Source organism: Pseudopipra pipra, chromosome 2 (genome assembly GCF_036250125.1).
Source record: "Pseudopipra pipra isolate bDixPip1 chromosome 2, bDixPip1.hap1, whole genome shotgun sequence".
Lineage (NCBI taxonomy): Eukaryota > Metazoa > Chordata > Aves > Passeriformes > Pipridae > Pseudopipra > Pseudopipra pipra.
The window spans coordinates 91,208,986-91,231,117 of record NC_087550.1 but is presented as its reverse complement, the minus strand read 5'-3'; the positions used below and the strand labels follow the sequence as shown (position 1 = coordinate 91,231,117).

The 22,132-nt window shown below is 40.4% G+C and overlaps 1 long non-coding RNA gene across 1 annotated transcript; it reads left to right on the top strand.

The window, feature by feature from the left end:
* Window positions 1-13,439: 13,439 nt before the first annotated feature.
* On the top strand, window positions 13,440-21,746 carry LOC135410082 (uncharacterized). The gene is made up of 2 exons (XR_010428512.1): window positions 13,440-15,106; window positions 19,172-21,746. It is a non-coding gene; the product is annotated as an uncharacterized LOC135410082 (long non-coding RNA).
* Window positions 21,747-22,132: the final 386 nt, after the last annotated feature.

Here is a 22,132-nt window from a genome sequence, read left to right as displayed (position 1 = left end):
AAGGGGGCAGAAGACAAACTTCACTGTTAAAATTGCAATTGTGTTCTTCATTGTTGTTACCAGCATGTTACCAGCCCACTATCTTCATGTCTGACAATTGAGACAGCTGGGTCATATTGTCCTAAAGAAACATCCCATGCTGCTGAAGCATTCTGTGTCACCAACACAATGGTGACCTGACTTTGGGGCCAGCACAGGAACGGTCCTTCCTGAGTCCAAACAGGGCACAAGAGGCACCCCCTCTTCCCTCCTGGGAAATTTTGGGCACATTTTGAAAGAATTCCTTACTTGTGACTGAGAAGATAAGTATTTGGACCTAAATAAAACCGCTGTTTCGGCCTGCCATGGTACCATCTGGAGATCATTTGTATTCACTATATCTTATGAGCTAGTGCACACCACTTCCAATAGCTGGAGAAGAACTGATGATAACTACCACAAAAACAGTGTCTTGATTTATAGCAATACTAAGAAAGTGCTTAATTGGTTAAAAAGCTGCAAAATTGCTTTTCTTAATATAGAAGAGTTCAGCAACAAAATTGGAAATAATTGTCAGGGATTTGATTCAGAGATACAATATTTTATTCATCTGGAAGTAAATAAGTTGCTTACTAGTGCATGCCAGGAGGGTAGGGCAGTGTCCTTTCCGTGGAGTTCCCTTTCCTAAGTGTTATTTTACGCCTCTATTGCTAAAAGACATTGCGCTACTGCTCCATGGGAGAAAGCAAGCCTGTAGAGCAGAGTATGCAGGCAGAAGTGGACCAATATTTTCCAGCTGGAACTAGGTTGTTGCTATAGTAACACTCAAATGATAGACAGATTTTCTGAATGTGCAGTGGTTTACTGTGATAAGAGAGCTCCCAGGATTCCTACCATATCGCTCCAAACTTGCTGGAGTGCAATACACCAAATGCCACATCTCTGAAATAACACAAGCAAACAAAACCCAGCCAATAACCAAATAATTTTTCCCCCTAGCTTTCAAATAAAATATGCACTTAACACATGGCATTTATATTCCTAGACAATATCTTCCTGCCAATGTCTTTTTGGTGCACTGGCATTCCAAACAACAGACCACACTCTAAGTTTAACACCACCTACAGACAGATTCAATACGGCAGCATGCAAAGTCTTGTGTGCACAAGATGTGCACATAATCCAACTCCTTTGGATTTTTATTTTAGGCCGCATGCAGCCTGTGCACTGATGAGAATCCCATTGAGTCAGTGAAGTTTTGCAAGAGCACACCACTCTGTTCGTGGCTATATTCTGCAGCATGGAGCCCTCAGAGATTAAATGGCTGAGCACATGGTAGAATAAATATTACATTCATAAACCATCCAAAGAGAAGTTTCCCAGGGGCCACTTCCATAAAGTATAAAACATACCTCCCTTGGCCAAGTCCCCCTTGCACACATTGTGCATATGGTTTTTATTCAAAGCAGTTTCCTTCTCTGCTCTTCCTTCTTTCTGTGCTCCATGGGAGGAGGGTTCAAGATTTTGGATTTCCAGGAAGAAGTCTCTCCCTGAGCACAACCAGGGCTCGTGAGCATTGCAGAGACATTTTGGCTGTGTCTCTTCATCATCCATTACCTCTCCGTGGGAGTTCTACTGCACCAACTGCAGTCTGCAGCTGACAGAGTGTGTTTAATGTCCCTTTGCCCCCAGTACCCAATCCCTTCAGCAGTTCATCTCCCTAGGAAGCTGCTGCCAATTATACTGGTGAAATCTTCCAGTGAACTTAGCCTGATTTCTGTAAAGGCAATTTAATTCCCATTGAAACATATCTGTAAATCCAAGATGGAGGTTTTGACCTATTTGTGTGCATGAAATGCAGTCTTACTTAGATTACCCTCACCACCCTTAGACCTGTAACCTAGTTATTACTAGTGGTTTTATCCTCACAAGAGATGTAGGACATAAAAAAGTTTTAATGGCAGCTTTGATATAAAGGTAGCTGATGACTTGAAGACCTTTGCATAAGTGTTAAACGAGAAGTCTTGAGCTGGAAGCCCAATTTTCTTCATTTGGGGGCTTATATCTTATAGAGACAGTCCTTCTGCTATCAAACATGTCCAGATAACAAAGAGGAAAACTTTCTTACACCTCTATGTTAAAATCTCACTGATTGCAAGAGGAATTATGTGTGCAGAAGGGTGTCAGAAGCAGTAAATTGCATGCATGCCTAGATATTATAACAGATATATAATTTAGGAATTAATTAATACATGAAAGAATAACTTAGATTTTGATTAAAGTTATATGAATTTGTTTCAGGGTTTGGGTTTTTTTTTTTCAGTTGTCTTATTACTTAAGATTGCTTGGGAACATATTTCCCTTCTTGCTTACTTGGCTTATACAGCTTTGATAATGTCCTACAGTAGGACTCACCAAAACACAAAGATGAATTACCTTTATGATTCACAAGGCACCCTGGATAATTAATTACTCAACATTTATGGTTTGGCATGTGGTCATCAATTGTTAAAAAAATTCATGTTTGTAAACATTTCCTTTGCAGCTGGTCTTCTTATGTCAAACTTCAAAATGACTAGTGGAGGTATGACAGAGCTATAAATGTCTTCCTTTAAAATTTACTGGTTGTGCTCCAGTTTATTTCTTACGGCAAAAATTAAGCAACAGATATAGTGGGACAGGAGTTCTGAGGAAGAATGGTAAAGTATCTTGAGTGGTTCTCAAATGTATTTTCTTTTCCCCTTTTTGTTAATAGATTTTGGAATCCTTAACTGCTCTTTGTCATGGCTTGTGTCTGTGAACATTTGTTCTGGTTGTAAGGTTGCTGTGTGAAAAACTGTGAAAAGTCTGAAATGAGACCTCTGGCAGAAAGGAAGAGGTAACCAATTCAGCTCTGCTCAATAGGTAAAGAACCACAAATCCTGAAAGAATAGGCTTTATCTTTTATCAGAGAGACCAGCAGCTTCACAGCTTACAAAAGGAATTCTTAATACTAGTCATTGTAAGACTTAAAACTATCTGGTCATTAAATAGCAGAAGTCACAACCATCTGAACTAAAATTTTTTATGCTGGGGGTAAAGTTTGATAAATAAAGACACGTGTCATACAGCTAACTGATGGCCCCACTGCAAAGTCCTGATCCTCATCACCCAGGGCTGCTCAGTGCCCCTGAAAGAGGCAGATATTCTGTGAGGGAAATGTCTGCTCTTAACGATAAGGACTATATGATCATTCAGGCAGACTCATCTTCAAATTGTTTGGTGATATTATTTCTCCCATTTCCTAAGTTGCAAACACTTCCATTTCAACCTGTACACTTTTTACAAAGTGATTGGCAGCCACCATATGTACGCATATATGTATGCAAATACAGAGAGTGTATGCAGCATCTATTTTTAGAAGTGATACAGGAAAAGGCAACTAAACACCATTTCTACTTAAATTACTGTGTCAGTTGGTTTCACTTGGTTGATTTTTTAAAGAGTATACTTGTGCTTTTAAAATCAGATGCCAGCTATTATGCCACATGGTGGAACTTCAATCAAATGTAGGCTTGAACTATAGAGCTCTTGAAGGACTTTCTATATTTAGAATTAGAAGGACATTCCTGGTTGGTATGAAACATCTCCACAGGCTGACTTCTCCTGGGAGGCCAGGACCAAGGCTTTTAACCAAGAGTAATTATTACTTCTGTGACTGCACAGGCTCCATATGCAAATCAGTGCAAATCTTATGCTTGTTCACTTTGACCTTCTGTGTCAAAGAGATTTGTGTACTGTAGTTGTCATACCCCCAGGCAGCTTTGCCCCAGGGTTTGCAGCCCTATCCCCTTGTCTTTCTGTTTCCTTCTAAATTCTACCCTGTCATTAGGGTAAGCCATGAATCTCCCTCAGCCAGTATCTATTTTCCAACCCTGTTTTGAATAGTGGAGTAAAAGGAATGTTTATTATGGATATATTAAATGGTAAGCAAACTTGCTTGTCTGCTGCATGTAAGACCTGGGCATACTCAGAGGTGACAGTGTTAGCACCTTGTCTTGCAGCATCTAAACCCTCAGTCTGTTACTGTTCTACGCACACTCAATCCCCAGCACTCTGGGGGACAAAAGAGTGATTTAAGGCTTAGAGTGAGACGAATTCTAAATACTGAAGAGTATTTAAAGTCTTCTAAATACTGAAGAGTCACCTGCAGCATGCAAACAAGGCGAGCCACACTCCCTAAGGGTCCATGGAATGCTATGCTAAAGCAGCCTACACTGTTCATAGCAGAAGCAGGGAAATTACCTAAATTTATCTATAATTTCTCTTTGTCATGGCACACTGCAGTATCATGTTATTATTGGCTCATTTTTCTGCAGCTTCAGGAAGAGGAAGTCAGCTGGAAGACTGTCCTGCACAGGGGCAGCTCTGCCAACTCCAAATTGTGGTTCATACTGTCAGTTCTTCCCTGGTGAACAGGTTAAGTGAGCAGCAGGCTCCGAACAGTCTGGGGAAGCCTCATGCAAGGGAACACTTGAATCTGTAAGAACAATAAAAAAATCTTGAGTACCACTGTAGGGCATTTTTTACTTACGTGGGACAGAGATTGGAAGTGTGTAGCTTATGCTGTACAGGACTCAAAGGCATGGATGCTCAAAAGCAGTACTGATATATGCAGAAAGAAGAAACCAGGGGGAATAAATCAATCACACTGCATTATGTGTTATGAAAAATCTACAGAAAGGTTTAACATAGCTATCTAAATGAATGTGGTGAATGAGTTTCAGCATAAATTACCCAGTCAATTCCTTCTCCTGATGATGCACATGATAGGCTAAATATAGAAGAAATGTGGGGCAGAGATATTTTGCATACCTTGACTAGAGCTTGCAGTTTACACAAGTCTCTCTGTGTCATTTCCACTCAGAATACCAGTCTTTGCCTGTCCTTTGGGCCTGGTCCATGTTAGAGAGGCTTTATCCTGCTATAGTTATTTTCACTAACGCACAATGATACAGGTACTTTTTGTGTGTGTATGAGTGTTTGTTTTACATCTGTTTCTGGAAGCTGCAGTTAATGTGTAGTTATATTGGTTCAAAAGTATCATTTGTAATAGAGGAACTCATTTTGCAGCAGGAAGCAGAATAAGTTCTACTACTAGAAGAACATTTAACTGGTATGATTGCACTGGGACTCGGGGAAGTGAGAATGCTTCTTTACTGGTGCAGTTAAAGCTGCAAGACTTGCTAGTGTAAACAAGTCTTCAGATGCACTTTTCCCACTCTAGCTGTTTCCATCCAAAACAATCCCAGCTTTCCCAGGTCCTTCCCTGCAACATGGAGTGCACCGAGGGAGACAGGACTGAAAATCAACGGGTCATAAAACTGTGCATGTCCACATGCAAGGACTTAATTGGAACCAGAAAATAAAACTACATCTGCTTTCTTTGTGAGTTCCAAAATAATGGAGTGGTCAGGGTATGTAAGGATGGTTTATTTTTAACCAGCTTGGTTACAGTGAACATGTGTGAATAAGGCCATGGGGTTCTGCCTGGAAACAAGTTTGTTCTGCAAGCATGGCCTGATCTTGCCAGCCCTATTTCAGCACAAAGCTCCCTCCACACTCCCCCAGACCACTGTACACACTCTTCTGCTGCTTATAACCACTGGAAAATTGTCTCCCCACATTCTGAAGGACACTGTTTCAACTAGAGCCTTGTCAAGTGCACAGCACCTCAGCATAAAGAGAACAGACAGGAGAGTATTTACTTTAAATGGAGCAAACCTAATTACATAAGAAGAACTTTTCTTGGGTAGAATGATGCCTTTCTTATGGCCTTTTCTGCTTTCAGGTTCTTTTTGCTTGATTTATTTTTACATTCTTTTTTGATATGTGTATGGTGCCTGAGGGCTTGGATAGGAACAGGTCAGTGCTACACGTACTTGGCCAGTCTAAGACACGCTCTGACATCTCCTTCACTTTCTCAGAGTCTGAGTTTGAGGGTTTGGGTTCTGTGAGCCTTCGTGCTCAGTGAGGAACTAGTCAATATAGTGATATAACATGAGGAGAGGTTTATCTCATCCTGAAATAAATGCCTATTAGCTGCTCAGCTGAATCCCTTTCCTAACTCCATTGAGTGTACAGAGGTAGAGAAGGAGATAAGTACATGGTCAAATCAAACTGAATACAGCAATTGTAGGCACTTTTACTGATGCTTATCAGAGACAGTATTAATTTGCTTAGTCTTTTGGATGCTGGAGAGATTCAAAATTATTGCAGGAGTTAAGAAACTGATGCATTAAGCCCCTAATGGTTTTTATTTTTCTAATACTTGTAAGTTTTATAAGTAGTGGAAGTAGACTCTAAAAGCAGCATCCCTTTCCCTTTAGTACCCCTGTTTACACATTCCTTAACCCTCTTACCCCATTCTATGCTCCCTATATCACCCCTACCCCCAAATACAGCAGAAATGTTTAGTCTTTTGTCAAGGCAAGGCCTAGATTGTTGGCAGAACAGTATATCAGGGCCTAAACCACAGAACACGGTCAAAAACTGGGTGACTATGTACCCTTTGTGCTCTGATGAAGATGAAGATGGGATGAACAGAGGGTCCCAAAAAGCCCCCAGACCCATTTCTCAGGGGGTGGACCCGGGGCGGTCCAGAGTAAAGGCCACAGGGTGGACACATCTGGGATTGGATGGATGGTGTTATAAAATGTAACATCTGAGGTACGGGCCTCCGTGCGCGTCTTGTAACATCTTTGCCTTGGCATAATAAACCCTTTCTTATCTCACGCCTAATTAACTGCTCCGGAGATTTTTTTCAGCACCTAACTCCCACTGCAACAAAACCAACATTGTTGTGGGCACAGATTTAAGATATCTGAGAAAAGAAAGGAAGCTCCAGGACTGAGAAGCTCAGTTATATAGACATGAACATTGTATCTAAGGTTTTTCAAGTATATTTTTCAAGTTAAGCTCAAAGGCCCAACAGTATGACTGAAATGTATGTCATGGAACAGCTGCAGTTAACTGCTATTCTTTGATCCAGTTTTGAATAAAAGCCTGCCTAGACTACTGCTGCATTGTGGCTGCATCCTTTCCCCACTAACAGGGCTGGAAACAACATGTGAATTTTTCAGAGGTGTCAGAATGGACATCCATTTCTTCAGATTAAGGTGTTCAGTTTTGGGGGTGGACAAATGCAAATAAAGCATCTGAAATGATTACGCTGCATGCGTAATTTATATCTCTGCCTCTAAAATCACGTGACCATGCATGAAATAGGATGTCTCTGACTTCAAAACGTATTTTTTCTTCTGACGATCAAAACCTTCTATTTTGATTTAGTGTATATGGCACCATAGATTGCTCACTATGTTTTGTAGACCGAAAAAAAATTAAAAAATCTTCTTTTAACTCTATTGGGGAAAGTAAAACAGGGCATTTTGAATGTCTTCTGTCACCACAGCTGCTCTGTTTCAGTACAACCCAAATGAGCAATGCCTCTCAAAAGTACTTGCATCACCTTCATCTCTTACAGCTCTGTGGTACTGCCACGGATGTGGCAAGCTGCAGCTGCTGCCACAGACTTGCTTATTCCTTATGTGATACTCAACAGCTGTTGGAAGGTGTGTGTTAAAACTCATGCTGGGATTTGAATTTCTGTGTAACCTTACTCAGAAAGTGAAAACTGCAATGCAAGCTTTGTGTCCCCTAACTCCCAACCTGTGCTCCTATATTAAGAGGGATTTCACTTTGGCTGAGAACATGCATTATGAATTTTCTTTAATTCTTTTTTGCACAAAATTACATTTTGGCTTGTGATCACTACCTCCATCTGCCTACTACACATGCATATATATGTTTTCAGTTACAAAGAACTCTGATTTATATCTTATGTAAAGATGCAAAGCTTTGGAAACACATCTCAGGAGGGCTGCAGCTTTCTCAGGACTGGCAGCACCTATATTTCTCTGACTCAGCCAAACAATATACAGAGGGCTCAGCTCCAACATCATTAGAGCTGATGGAGATTATATCAGTCTACTGCTACATTTTTCAAAGACTGCTGAGGGCCGCACCACTGATTCCCCAGCTGGAGAGTTGAGAACGCAGAGACAAGGTGGAGAGAGAAGCAAACAAGGAAGCGTTAGGTAGAATACTGCTCCCCAGTCTCAGCACATCTCTGCCAGAAAGGCTCCAACAAACCGCAGGAATTTCGGAAAAGGGCAACAAAAATGTTTAAAGGACTCAAGGGATTAATTTCTAGAGAAGATTAAAGAAATAAAATTTAGTTCAGTGTCACTAAGTGACTTAAGGGGAATAGGATAACTCCATAAAAGCATCTGCAGGTGCAAAGAAATGGAGAAACCTTGTTTAAAATGATTTAAGGAACAGCTAGTAACAAAAGAATGGCATTGATCAAAGGAAATGTAGACAAAACTCTTGAAAGCTTTTTGTAACATCCTTGTAAGCAAGAGATAGATCACTGAATTCTAGGAACTGGCGGAAGTCCCCTTGCTTTGACCATCTGAAAAACAAAGTGGACAAAGTCAAAAATACTAACTGGAAATGGACAAGATTAATAAAGCCATATGGAAAAATATGTATTTTTTTTTAAGAGGTAGGAACATACCACTAAGAAGAAGGTGCTCCCATGTAACAGAGGTGCAAAGGAGACTGCTAGGGCTCTCTCAGTGTACTGCACCAGGACCTGAGCAGTTTGACTCAGATAATGTGCTTCCTTCCCTTGCACTTCTCTTCCTGAGGCATCGGCATCTGCCTTGATGTGTCATATTTCCTCCTTTTGCTGCCCAAAAGAAGTCCCTTTGGCATGTCTTCAGAGTAGCAGGAGCTCACTACCTTCTGGCTGATCCACATGTGAGTGGCCATAAAACAAAACCTTTCAGACTTGTTGGTCATATACCGACAAGCTCCTTTACGCAAGCAGATTTCTGCTGCTAGAATAATACCAGTCCCAGCAGTTCACATTTCAGACAGGAACTATGTAGGAGGATGAATTCCATCCTGTCCAGAACCCACTTGGACCCCTTCTTTTTTTAACTCATCTGGTACTAGAGTAACCTTGATCAGCAGAAGGACTATACTGAACAGAGCTGGTGCAGAAAGATGCAGAAATGAAAAGTGCCCTTTGTTATGAAGGAATCCGACATGCTCTAAACAGAATTTGAGTTATCATTTGAGGATACAGACTGTGGAGGTTCAGCTCTTCTGAAAAGAAGCTGGGGGTCCTAATGAGGAGCAGACCAAACACAAGCCAGGAGTCTGTCCTTGCAACAAGCCATATCCAAGGCTGTATCAGCAAGAGTACAGCCAGCAGATCAAGGAAAGTGATTATCTCATAGTACTTGGCACTTGTTAGGCCACAGCTAGAACACTGTGCCCCAGTTTGAGATAAACTTTGAAAAACTGGAGAAGACCCAGAGAGGGGCCATGAAGATGATGAGAGTAATGCAGAATGTGACATGAAGAAATGTTGAAGAAATTGAGTTTGCTTGTCCTAGAGAAGGAAAGGCTCTAGGGGATGTAGTTACAGTCTTCCAACACCTGACACGCAGTTACAGAGTGGATGGAGATATGTCCTTACAGTGATTCACATAGTTTCTTCAGGAGAAATCCCATTTGGATTTAAGAAAAAAAATGTTTCACCGTGAAACAATTAGAAGTCTGGACAGGGCTGTGCAGATAAGTGGTAGAATCTCCTTCATTGTAAACAAGACAGGGCCCCGGGTAGCCTAATAAGCAGAGGCCCTGCTTTCAGCATAAGGCCAGACCAGAAGTCCCTTCCAGATGAGACTTGGTAAGCTCACTTGAGTCACATGAAAAACATAGATGACTTCTCCCATACACAGGTGATTCTTACTTATTTCCATTGCCAAAGACAAGCATATCCCTACATTTCTTTCTATACAGCTCCCTTAATAATCTTTTTTTTTAAGGTTACCTGAGCAAAGACCTTTGTTCCTTTTCAAAGGACAGGTGAGTTTTGCTTTCTAAGATCCAAAGGAGTAGGTCTCCAGTATTAGGTCAGGCCACATTCCTTTGAGTTCACTGTGGTCATTTCTTTGCTCTGGGATGGAGACAAAGTTCCTTATGCATTTTGCCCTACAAGAGGTTTTAATATAAAGAGCACTTTTCTATCCCAAATTAGGTTTTAAAAAATGTTACTTCAACCATTTGTTTGAAACAATAGCCCAAGCAAATTCTCTGAAAGCTTTCACATATTGTAATGTTAATTGTAATGTTTGGTTTCAGCTTTGATTTTGACATCTTGCCTTTATTACATCTTATTCAAGCATGTCTTCATCTTTCTTCATAGGAAATGAAAACTTGACTTTGAAGCAACAAATTTCTATAAGTGATTTCAGCTATTTTGGTGTAAATAAGGAGAATTGGCAAAGCTGATTGTCTCCTGTGATTTTTCAGGCATCAGACAATATTATTTTTCAATGTTGGACCAATAGCTGCTTTTCAGGAATATTCACAAGCTGTTGAACTACAGACACTGAGCAGAGTAATGAGCAGAAGTTCAGTATGTGTTAGCAAGATACAACAGTTGTTTCTTTAAATGCTCCTGTGGACCTCTTGCTGGTCAGGAGCACTGCATCCCACATTTGAGCCTTTGCTTATTAAGGAAGACTGTGCCCTTTGGAAGAAGGAAACTGTGAGTGGTGAAAGAGGCGATCTACACACTCTAAGTTGAACATTAATGAAGTTACCTAGCCTCAGAGGAAGAGAGTGGATGCTCCATCTTCCTCTGTCAAGCCAACATTTTTATGAGCTCTTAAATTCTGTACTTAATGCTGATAGGCATCTTTGTAAAAGTGGTTTTCTTCCTCCTGAGCCAAGCATATTTATCAATCCCATGAGTTGCATTTTAAGCAGTTAGAGATTTGAATGCTTTAAAGGGTTTTAATGAGTTCTTGAATAAACAGAATCCAGACTGGGCTCTTACTTACAAAGTAGTAGCTATACTACCTGTGCAACCTTATTAATTTAAGTGAACTTGCATATTTATAAATCAGGTGAAATTTGGTCCATGTGTTATAAAAACTAGTTGTTTAGTTCTGATATTCATAAAGATCAATCCAGGTGCTAAAAGCAAATCCTGGTACAAAAGATTTACAGTTCCAAATTGTGCATACTTAAACATTTTCAGAGTCCTAAACGTAGCTGCTTAAGCTGCTGCTCACCTTACAGAAAATCTGTATTCAAACAAAGCAAGTTAACTGAGGAGAGGTTCGGAGAGGAGAGGTTCAGAGAGGAGAGGTTCTGAGAGGTTCGGAGAGGTTCGGAGAGGTTTGGAGAGGAGAGGTTCGGAGAGGAGAGGTTTAATGAAAATCTGGAGAAATAAGCTATTCATTTAGAAAAAAAAACAAACGAAAGAATCAAACACAATTTCTATAGGTTTTTCTACGTGCATCATGGGGATTAGTGAGAAACTTAATTGTCAGTATACTGCCTTTGAAAGCTTTGCCAGGTCCCATATCTTTGACTGTTCTGATTTTCTTCTAGCTGGTGTCCCTGCCTAAGTTTCTCATGCAGCTAATTCCTGGATTAAATCAAAAGAAGAAAGCCTAATTTTAATGCCCTAGAGTCTTTGCAAGTGATTTTCATGCTAGAACAAACTCAAAACTATTTTAGTATTTAAGAAAAGCAATTAACTTTGTCAGTAATATTTTTCACTTGCATGTTTGGTATTATTTCAGCTGTGATTTTAAATGAATTCTCTGCACCTCACTTTGCTTTCTGTTTGATTTGCCAATGAAATCTGATCTCAGTGTTAGTCACATCACAGTCTTGTGTAGAAACTAACCTGTAGACAGATTTTACTCCTAGCTGAACCTACATAAGTCTGATGGAATGTGATACTCAGCCACTTCGCTACTCACTTGGTCAATAAACTGTAATCTCCTTTGCGGCTGCAGACAAATTGAATGAATCTGTGAAAAACTAGTTGGTTTCAACATAGTATCTGTGCATTACAGCACAGGGCTATGGGCTCCTGCAGGACTAGCAAGTTTGTGCTGTGTGCATCATGACCTGGAAGGCACACTGAACCTCCATGAATGCTAATGCGGAGGAAATACAATTCCTCACACATCCCAGACTTCAGAGTGTGCCTTCATCTCTGCTGCTGGCCGCTGGTGAGGAACATGGTTCTGTGTCACCCCTCAGAAAAGCAGGCTGTCAGGATACAGCTAGGAGACTTGAATCATTACAGTCTAAGATAATGGGACACTTCTAGCTTGATCCCCTGCACAGTCCAGTAGAAGGGTACCTGTGGTAATGTCTACTTTAGACATGAAAAAAATCATAGAATGGCCTGGATTGGGTTGAAGGAGGCCTTAAAGATCATCTAGTTCCAATCCTCCTGCCACGAGCAGGGACACCTTCCACTAGACCAGGTTGCTCAAAGCCCCATCCAACATGGCCTTGAACACTGCCAGGAATGGGGCAGCCACAAGGTCTCTGGGCAACTGTTCCAGTGGACAACCTTTTCCAGTGCATCAACATCCTCACAGTCAAGAATTCCTCCTAATATCTAATCTAAATCTACCTTCTTTCAGTTTAAAATCATTCTCTCTTGTCCTGTCACTACATGCCCTTGTGAATAGTCTCTCTCCACGTTTCTCATAGGCTCCCTTCAGGTACTCAAAGGCTGCAATTAGGTCACTTTGAAGCCTTTTCTTTTCCAAATGAACAATCCCAATTTTCTTAGCCTTTCCTCATAGGAGAGGTGCTACATCCCTCTAATTATCTTCATGGTCCTGCTTTGGCTGATGTCCAACAGGCTGATGTCCTTCCTGTGCTGAGGACCCCAGAGCTGGATGTAGCACTGCAGATGGAGTCTCACCAGAGCAGAGTAGAGGGGCAGAATCACCTCCCTCAGTCTCCTGGCCACACTGCTTTTGATGCAGCCCAGGATATGATTGGCTTTCTGGGAGGCAATTGCACATTGCTGGTTAGTGTCAAGCCTCTCATCCACCATCCGAAATGTCGTGCCCAGAGAAAATCACAACCGTGTTAAAAGTAAATTTTTCCCCAAGTTCTGTGTTTGCCATTTGCCTTCTGTTTTCAGGGTCTTGAAGGCATAGCAGTCTTCCTCCTTTAAGGAGGTTCCTCCTAGCTGCAGAGGCTAAAACTGTCTTCCAAGAAAGATCTTGGCCACATGTCCTTTCCCATATTTCCTTCTCAGACAAAAATGGCTGCTTGGGAGAGAGCTGATGGATTGACCACTGCAGATCCTGTTTTTCATAATCCTCATAGCCCAGAGCAGGAGGCACACAATGAATCCTCTACCATCCAGCAGCTTTTTGGCTGCACTCATGCCGAGTCTCAGTCCTGAGTTAGTAATGGTCCACATACATTATTTCTCTTAGTTGTTCCAGTGAAGTGTCATTGTCAATTATGCACATGTGCAGACACTGCATTTCTCAACTCAAAAAAGAATCTTACTTCTGTAAGAAGCATTTCCCTCATAATGGATGAACAACTTGTTTATAATTAAACTGAGCCCAGGAACAACTTGGATAACTCTCTGCCATCTTCCTATTCAAGGAGCAGCAAGGCAAGGGCAGGCAGTGCTCGTGTGGAAGGAGTATCTTTATCAAATTCAAGCGTTGCAAACATACCTTGGTGTAGGAAGGGGATATTTTAACTTAACACACACTTTAAGAAGCAGAGGCATAGGAGGAGGGACATGCCCCTAGGTGGAGATTCTTTTGGTTAGGGACATGCACTGGACAATGGCCTTGTTTAAACATTGGATCTCACCTGAAAGAGTTGTGGAAGCATCCCAGCAGCTGCAGGGGTCGGAGCAGTTGTCCTGGAGCTAGAATAGCCTAAAGTTTTCTTTTCTTTCTCTGCATCTGTCTGGAAATGTAGCAGCTCCACCACTGTTTTTTTAATCAGAAAGTCGAGTCTATCTTTTCTTTTACCTTCACTTTTCTCTAGTGATTAGAGTGATTTTAGGACAATCAGCAAAATACAGATACTCCATTTCCCAATGAAACAATAAGCCATAAAACAAGATTACTGGAACATTCTTGCAATTCCCAATACGCCCCTGAAGTCTTGGGGAGTAACTGAGTGCCTCCATACTAAACAGCAGGGACTACTTTGAATGCTGGTCATTCAGGGCATCAGCCAAGAGGGACGTCCTCCAGGGATCAGTGTTAGCCAGTGTTTCTGGAATGTGCCACACAGGGATGGGAGGACATTCAGGCCTCCCACAAGTTTGAAACAAGAGACAAGAGGGAATATGATTTTCCAAGGCTGAAAGAGCACCACTTCAAAGCAAAGGCTAAACAATCGATGCTCCCATCTAGTGGTGAATCTGTACCCAATGGCTTAGACATTGGACATCAACCTGAGCACCCCAGGGAATATGGATGGACCATGCCACAGGACAGTGCCAATCCTGGGAACTTCTGTAGGGCTTTGCAGTCTGTGATAGATTACCAGACACATTTGAAAACTCAAGAGAAACCAACTAATAATGTAATTTAAAACTACAGCATCAGTAATAATACATAAAAAGGTAACATCAGGATCAAGGGTGCTTTTAGGGTAAGGGAAGTGTGATATAGGATTCTCAAAATTTCTTAAGTAACTGTCAGTGAGGTGTAGGTGCTCACATTATCTTGGCTTTGGTTCCTAAAGCATGAAGGCCCCTATCAAAATGTTATCCAAAGTTGGTAATTACTTGTTGTTACACTGATTACCATGTAATTAATATGCTAATGTCCTAATACACTGCTGAACTTATAATTATTAGCTAGAACAATATCATGCTTTTGTTTGTTTGTTTCTCTTTTAGTTTATATCTGAAAGCTTACAGTAAGATGTGAACAATTACCATATGCTCAGTTTGTGACATCATTAGGAGTCACCCCATGACACTACTGTAAATCATTTTACGAGGTCTGCTCAGTTCTTTCTAATATCCTTATTTTTACTCATTATGCTTGGGAGCTGAACAGATCAGCAGGAAAATGGTGCTGTACTTCTCACTGGATCTTGGTTTTAAAGGCACAGCTGCTGCCTACAGGATATCCCCAGAAGCAAAATTCATTAATGATGCTGAGACGGTACTTTGTCACAAGAATGTGCTGTACAATTGGTAAGGAAATTTATAGTATATTCTCTTGCTATACTGTAATTGTTACTTCTTTGTTTTGACTTCACTGCCCTTCATAGCCCTTCTTTATGATACCTACATACAATAAAGCAAATAGCTAAATCGGTCTCGTGTATGCACTTTCCAACAACACATTTTACAGCACCTTGCACTGCCATAATCCCCATTTTACAGAGTCATAATTTCCAAATCTCAGTCTAGGGCAACTTATGATAAGACTTAACATAAGCCGAAAGACAGGACACTCCTTGAGAGGACAGAGTACTCTGGAGTCCATGCCGACTGTAGGTAAAGAACAGAAAGACAGCTCTTCTGACAAGCAATAGGACTTCAAGCAACAGACAAAGCTTGGCTTGCACTTCACTGAAGGTCACAATAAATAAGGAACTGTACATTTTTTTGTTAACCTGAGTAGAAAAAAGAGGGAGGAACAAGGATAGTGCTTGGCTAGATATTAGCTGAATATCTAAACAGTTCTCTCCAAAAAGCTACTCCAGTATTGTCAGGCCATGAATTTACTGACTTGGTAAAAGATCCAAAGTGAACTCACAGAATGGTTTATGATAGGTTTACAATGAAAGATTCTGTGTTTATTTACAGGGATGAAATTAATCCAATACTAGGCAATATTTGAGAAAATCAATAGGAATTAATGCAAGTTGACTGAAATCAAGCAAAAAATAATGCTAAAACTATTGGGATGATGCAAGTACTGATAAAATCCATTTCACAATCAAACATAATTGTCAGTGTTTGCATCTTATGTGGAGGTTATACACCTGTAAATGAAGGGAAAGTCTGTGGCAAATGAATGAGAACCCACAAACTCAGTGTGTGGCTGTCACAAGAAATTATGCTGCCAGAGTAAAAGAAAAATCACTCTTCGAAATGAGAGCAATGCAAAAAAAATGCATAGGTAGCAAAGAAACCAGAGATGCTGCCTTAGAGAATAAGAAAGTTAAGGAAAGACCACATCAGAACCAACGTCATCTTGTCAGTAAGACACCAGTTAAGTGTGTCCATAAGCACACTTCATGCACAAGCACATATGGACCCAATTATTCAGGTTGTATGAAACTGCCATTCCTGTACTAAAATCCTGAGAACTTTGGCTGCCAGGATACAACATGACACAAATCATCATCATGCTGCAGAGACATAAGAAAGGAACAAGTGTTATAATCAGAGTAAAATCTTTTCATCCTATTATTTCAGCCAAGATATGCCACTGTTGTTACATGTTCAACTTAAAAAAATATTAGAGATTGCAAGTTATCTTGCCAATTTTTTACCTTACTTTTCGGAAGTCTTGGTAACACTCAGATCTGTTGACCATTGCATTCCAGTGGGATGCTGGCAGGAATCCACCTTCATCAAATGATGTAAATAATAAAAATTCAGATGGATGCATCCAAGCAATGACTCATGGCTTTGTTACTGCAGGTAGGGCAGTGGGTGGGTTGTGTATGCAGCTTTTTCATCTCTACGGTAATAACATACACACAGATTGAAAAAAGAGATATATGCAATTGTGTTCAGCTGAGGGTTTCCATCAATATGTGTACGGGAGAAAAGTGATTGTGGAATCTGTTACCCACGCTGGCTTTATTGCAAAACCATCTGAAAAAACCATCTATAAATATTTTTATTCCTATTTGAGTACTGTGGATTGTCATTAAACACCATGGCTCTAAAATATGTACTCTCAGAAAATTTTAATTTTGTATGATTAAACTAATCTTATTGTTGTTTTACCACTGTTAGGAATGGGGAGGAGGTAGGGGATCCAGAGGGGATGTTACAATAAACATATTTTGATTCGTTTTAGCATAAAATTGGTATTGCTGATGAAAGAGAATTGTCAGTAAATAAAGTGACCTTGAGATCACCAATTGTGTGAGGCATTAACAAGACGGAAGACATGACAAAAATGACAGAGTATTTTCACTTCTCCTGCATTCCCTTGTCAAAGATGAAGTACAAAGCATAGCATCTGTGCTAAGGAAATATCTATGAGCATTAATTAATTATAATGCTAGTCCTCTGTGTGCTGGATGTGGTGTCATTCTCTCACAAACACTTTACTCGTTCCACTATCATCAACTCAATTATTTGAGATGCGTCTTGGCAGGTGTATATGACGTGTTCTTTCAACAGCTCCTTTGTGATGAAATATTCTCAATGGCTTAGTGCATATTCCCATATGCCACAGACTGTTAAGAGCCCAGTCACATCCCCAGTTCAAAAACGCCTCAGCAACATTCAAGCTGATAATATAGCAAGAGCCAGTCACAATGACAAGAAAATTTGTGACTTATCTATTGAGGCCAAACAAACCACTCAAAAGCATACCACAACCTAAGTGGGTTGAAGTCTATCCTTGCCTCATCCTCTGGCTTTAGCATAAAGAGTGTGAGGAGTTAGAGAATGGGAGCACTTGGAAAAGAGCAGAGCAGCGTGACTTGGAGTCTCCTCTCTAGCCAGTGTGGATGTGGGAGAGAGCACACACTTGGTACAGGTTGGCAGGCTCTGAGACAGCATCACCAGCTTGTAGCAAGCTGCTAACAACAGTAACTACTAAGATCAATAGGAGAACATTGCATGCTATTTTATCCATTTTGCCAGAAAAAAAATCTCTATGCTTTCAAGGTTTCCCATGGTTCAGGTGTGATCTTTACTCTTGAAGAGATTTCCCTGTGCCTTTGTTCTGTTGCAGCCAAACATAAGTGTTAAAATGAGGGCTCATCAGGCACCTAAACCAAATCTCAACTATATGTCAATACACAACTACTGATATTGCAACTCCATCCTTGGAACCTCGATTCATATGTTTTATTTGCAAAAAAAAAAAAAAATACTCCCCATACCTAGTGTAAAAAAAAAAGGAAAAAAAGATGTCATCATGAGTGTTGACACATTGGTGTATATTTGGTGTTCAAACATCAGGTTTTACAGCTGACTTCCACTGAAGTGGTGGCAGTGCACAGTACTAGGAGATGAAGTGCCCTTCATTTGTTTAACACTCACACCTCATTAAAATCCTACCCTTCTCCATCCACTGCTAGAGACCAATGTGCTCCCATTGTACAAAACAATGAGAAAACTGTAAATGAGAAATCTGGCTACAGATATTCAGGAAACTCCCTGCCAAACCTTGTTCTGTTTATCCACAGTGCAATGTATATGCTTTACAGATGTGGAATATAATTAATGGGAAATATTACCTGTCTCCACTTTTAAAGCTGTTGTTTCAAGATGATGTCACATAAAGGCAATACTCCCTGGCTAAATTAAACTCCCATAGCTGCAGGGAGGAAAGAAATTTAGGTCTATTTGCTACACAAGCCCAAATGCCATTGCTTATTTTGCAGTAGAAATGATGTACAGGTAGGCTAGCTTGTGCTCAGACCCTTATTTTGTTTGCAGTTCTTTTGTACTCTTATTTTCCTATATTATGGGGCAGTCAGACCAAAAACATGTTGTTTTTATAGCCATGTACAATCTGTTCTTTCTGTTTTGTGAATGATTTGTTTATAAGGCTGTTTGTCAGAGACAGAGGACAAGTAGGAGAAGCCCATTTTGTATTGCTAAAACTAAATTCCAATCTGATAGAGACACACAAAAGTGCTGCCACAGTCCTTCCAGTTAGATGTTTCATCATGCCTCTGCATTTGATCCTACCTCTATAGAAAATAACAGCGAATACCCATTGATCCAAAGGTTAGAGAGCAGGGCTTAACTTCAAAACACCTGCTGAACCGCTCTCTGGTGAGTGCTGACATTTCTGACTCTCAAACCCTTCATTAGGATGGTATGCTGTAAGAGACTTTGCTTTTTAAAGGGTTTGCTGACTTGTTTCATACTTAATAAACTTGCTATGCAATCATGATGTTCCTGCTGCTAAGGGAGATAGCCTATGGATGATATACACCCCCATGAATTCCCGTCAGGAAGTGTAGATGCTCCATTATAATGCATGTATATGTATTTACAACTACTTCCATCCTGTCTGACATTTACTAGGCTTCTCTGTTTGTAATCCAACAGGATTTATGTGCTTCTACACTACTGAAATCTCAGTATGCTCCTGCATCATCTCTGGCACCAGGTACTTGGGCACGTTTCCTTAGTCTTACACAGGTGCATGCCTTCACTGATACCAGGATTTCACAGAACATAAAGTTACCTTTTCCCAAACTCTACCTGCTGTAGTTTTACTTAGGTTTTATGATTTTCTTCTTCTGGAAGCAGGTGATAGTTGGAGCAAGAGGTCATTGCTGGAGTTAAGGAAAACAGTAACTCTTTGAGCTAGCAAATACAACAAAGATATAGATCTAAATGGAATAGGACTATAAGCTCAAACTCACATTCACCATATTCTTTCTGTGCCATGCTGAAACATTCTTTATCTTTAGATCAAAACCTTTTCCCTTCCCTTCCCTTCCCTTCCCTTCCCTTCCCTTCCCTTCCCTTCCCTTCCCTTCCCTTCCCTTCCCTTCCCTTCCCTTCCCTTCCCTTCCCTTCCCTTCCCTTCCCTTCCCTTCCCTTCCCTTCCCTTCCCTTCCCTTCCCTTCCCTTCCCTTCCCTTCCCTTCCCTTCCCTTCCCTCCCCTCCCCTCCCCTCCCCTCCCCTCCCCTCCCCTCCCCTCCCCTCCCCTTCCCACCAGTCTTTCAGTTCTCACTTTGTTTTTTTCTTCCTCTTTCTCCAAATGGCTGGTGAATGATTGCAACCTGAGCTAGTCTTCCCACTAACTTGAACTGCTCAGACCTTGGCAACAAATTTAAGTAATTGTCCAGTTATTTAAGATATAGCAGCCAGTTATTAGTCTAAGAGGATTTCCATGTAATGGAGAAACACAGATGTTCAGCAGTTTCCCATTATTAGGTGCGTGTCACTGCTCTTTTAGTTTTCCTCTGGTGGGCAGATGGGCCAAATGTTCCAAGAGCTGCAATGTGATATAGATATGTATTCATAGTCCCTGATGAGAAACATAAAAAACTTTATATGGAGGCCTCAAATTGATACCATTGTTTGTTGCAAATTTCCCAGATGTTATGATTCAAATGTTTTTATGATGAAGGGAAAAACAGCACTTTCCCTGCAGTCAGAGGAACTCAAGGCTTTCCAATTATGGTCACACACTCAGACTTATTAGCACAAAATTTAATTTGAGTTAATCAGACTGAGGTGGGTAGAGCGCGAAATTAACTTGACTTTCATTTTACATCATACAGCAAACCAACTTGGTGAAGTCGCTGTAGAAATCTGAGCTGTGAATGATGGATGAGCTGAAAAAAACCCAGAGAATAAACAGGGTTGTGTAATCATCCCTGCACTAGAAAGGACACAATATTCAATTCACTTGTTTGGAGAAATGCTTTATTTCTCAGGCAAATCAAAGGGCGCATGCCCTCAGCTGCACCCATATTTTGCATCTGAAGCTGAGAACAAAGTTTGGACCCAAGTAATTGTCTTTAGCATATTCTCTGTTTTGAGAGCTATATATGCTCTGTCAGTCGATCTTGCCAATAATTTTTCAAACTGTTATTTTTGCCAGAAAATTACCATTTAATGCATATAGAAACACATCAGTTTTGATGAAATTCCCATTTGCAGTTCAAGACTCTTGTTCAAAATCCAGAGAGAAAGAGAAGCATTTACTAGAGACAAGCCAGAAGCCACAGGGTGCCCAACTGGGATATGGGTTTCAAGTATCTGCTCCTCATGAGGAAGTGTAAGAATATACACCCGAAATCTTCCACAACCCAGAGAAGTACACTGATGACTGGCTCTTCTGGAAATGTGTTTTACCTTGAACTTATTCAAAAAGCTTCTGTTTCACTTCAATTAAGAACAAAGTCTTGACATTTTCCTTTTACTTTCTTCTCTTCTTTTCAAACCAAAATTCTATTTTCTAGCCAAATCTAATATTAATTCTCTTTTCCCAACTCTCTGTCACCTTTCCTGTGTGGCTAAAATAAATATTTTGGAGATAGATGAAGCCCTATACACTGGAGCCACAAGTGCATCCACTTGAGCCATTTCCTCATAAACATCAGGTAAAATAAAACAATGCTTCTCAAATATTTTCAGTAAGATTTTAACAACTTGATCCACCTCTTGCCACAAAAAGAGATATTTCTGTCTTGGAGCAAACTGCAAATTTGAGAAGGGTACTGCCACAGGAAGAAAGCTGCAGAACATTTTGGAACATAAAAGAGGCGGGTTTGGATGGGGGGATGGAAAGAGAGAGAAAGGTACCCATTTCCTTCAACAAGAGCATAGAAAACAGAAACAGTAAAGTTCACTTCTGTGCAGGAAGACCTGGGTAAGACAAGGACTTAGGCAACCTCAGCTGGACCAAGAGAATCAGGAAAAGGGACATGTGTTTACAGCAGTGGTAACAGGTGTTCAAATGCCACCTACCTCCTGACAACAGGACAATCCTTCTCCTGTTTATACCTGCTGGTATATATAGGAGCAGAATGTTCCCCCACAAAATTGCCTTAATTTGGGGTTTTTTTTCAGAAAAAGAGTAAATTTTATCACCAAATGGGAAACAGTGCTTACTGTTCACATTTTAAAATGTGAAATGTGCTGGAAAATAAAGACTTTAATTAAAGTTGTCTTCTCAATGTCTATTCCTTGAAGAAAAGTGACACCATTTCAAAACACAGTTTTTCTTATATGTCTCTATTTACTTTCTCATTTTTCATATAACAAATTCTATTCAACCAACTTTAGCAACATATTTAACATCTTTGCAAAAGTAACTGCAACACATTCAAGAGTCTTTTAAAGTAGAATAAAATTCTATTGTACATTTGGTGTTTCCAAAAAGGTGTGGAACACAAAATCAACCAGCCTAAGAATTGTTTTCCCATATTGACATCAGAACTCCCACCTTTATTATTTAAAAAAACCAGGTAATGCTTGCACTGTAAAGTTCTGAACTGAAAATACCAAAACAAGATCGGAACGGGTTTTGCCAACTCTTCCTATTAACAG